General features: G+C 33.4%; 1 non-coding gene across 1 annotated transcript; it reads right to left on the bottom strand.

Moving 5' to 3' along the window:
• Nucleotides 1-778: 778 nt before the first annotated feature.
• Nucleotides 779-851, bottom strand: TRNAR-ACG (transfer RNA arginine (anticodon ACG)). Its single transcript has one exon. It is a non-coding gene; the product is annotated as a tRNA-Arg (tRNA).
• Nucleotides 852-1,864: the final 1,013 nt, after the last annotated feature.

Raw genomic sequence — 1,864 nt, 5'->3', positions numbered from 1 at the left:
CTTGAAACGAACAGAAAATATTACGTATATGATTGGGTTCGCCCCCTAGTCAATGCCTCGCTCTTTAAGCCACAAATTTTTTAGAACTTTTATAGGAGCTATTTATTCTAATTAACGGTCTTTGTGGTTAAGGTGTAATTTTTAAAGAATTGGAACAAAATTCGAACTTTAGCGTAAAGAGCGAGGTATTGACTAGGGGGTGAACCCCCTAATATACGTATTAAAAGTATATGAATATGGAAATTCGTTACGCAAGTTAATTCGTAAGTTACGTATATTTATTACTAATAAAAACGTTCGTAAATAAAATTAACCAACGTTCGAGAAAGCCATTTAACCAAAGAAAAGTAAAATTAATATGCAAATTTGGTGATGATTATTCATGTACAGTGAGCCATAATCAAGACCTGCATTTATTCAGAAACGTTCAAAAATTAAATAAAAAAAACAAGTTTTATGTTAGGATCGACGTTAAAACTTAAAACGAACAGAAATTATTCCGTATATGAAAGGGGCTGTCCCCTCCTCAACGCCTCGCTCTTTACGCTAAAGTTTGACTTTCCCACAACTCTATTTTTTTAAACAATAAAAAACTTTAGCGTAGAGAGCGAGGCGCTGAGGAGGGGACAGCCCCTTTCATATACAGAATAATTTCTGTTCGTTTTAAGATTTAACGTCGGTCCTTACTTTCAGTTAAAAAAATTGTTTTGTTTTTTTTTATTTAATCTACACAAGGGCCAAACGAATTGAGATGATAGCTCCCTCAAGGGGCAAAACTCGAGGCTGCCAGGAGTCGAACCTGGAATCTTCTGATCCGTAGTCAGACGCGTTATCCATTGCGCCACAGCCCCTTGCTCCTTAAAATTAACTAAATTATAATAAAAATTTTAATTAGGTCACTATCACCAATCTATTCACGTCGAAAAAAAAACCGGCATAGGAATGACCAGTACACTTAAAGTTTTGGTCAATATATACCAAATCATATTTGTTGACTTACGCATAAAGTGAATATACCACTCGATGCCTTTTTTTATCCTGATTACGAATATAATAATCTGATTACGAAATATTAAAGGATTAGGGTTAGGTTAGGTTTAATATTTTCGACGTTTCGTTGAAAATGCATTCTTGAACATTTGGCATTAAGGAAGAAGAAAAATACATAATATTTGCAAAATGAATTCTTCGAACTTATATACTTGTGATTATCCAAGTTACTCATGGAAAGTCAGTGCTTGTGGATTAAAATAAGGATTTATTATGAAACACTAAGTTTAAAACAAATGTTTTAAGCTTTTTTACACCCTATATTAGCTTTTTTACACCCTATTTTTTGTCATTTTCAAGAGCTCAAAAATGGAATTTGAATTTCCGATAGGAATGATTATTATATTCGTAATCAGCATAAAAAAAGGCATCGAATGGTGTATTCACTTTAGTCCCAACTCAATAATATGATTTGGTATATATTGACCAAAGTTTTTCCCATTACTTAGCTAGGTTAAAGCTTAACACAACATTGAACGTCTCTTTTAATAGACCACTTTTTCCAGAGTCCAGCGTTATCTCCACTCAACCGAAAATCTCCCCCGCCCCTGAAGAAAATTCACTCCTGGAAAATTCACCCCTCCCAAAACAAAAAACCTCAAAATCACATACAAAATTTGGGTACTTTCGCATTATATGGGCCATTCTAAAAAGTCTAGTTTGGTTAATGCTAATGAAATAAAATAGAATAGGATGAATATATAATAGTTTAGAAACAAAATTTGGGCTATATATTTGCACATTAGGGGAGGATAGCATTGCATATATTAAATACGTAACCTAATCTAGGTACCTTTTTCCCCATCTAAACTCC

This window comes from Artemia sp. Qi Xiang Cuo, chromosome 10 (assembly GCF_049724085.1).
Source record: "Artemia sp. Qi Xiang Cuo chromosome 10, ASM4972408v1, whole genome shotgun sequence".
In the NCBI taxonomy this organism is placed as follows: Eukaryota; Metazoa; Arthropoda; class Branchiopoda; order Anostraca; family Artemiidae; genus Artemia; species Artemia sp. Qi Xiang Cuo.
Note: the sequence above shows the minus strand (reverse complement) of the source record. Positions and strands in the feature narration are given on the sequence as shown.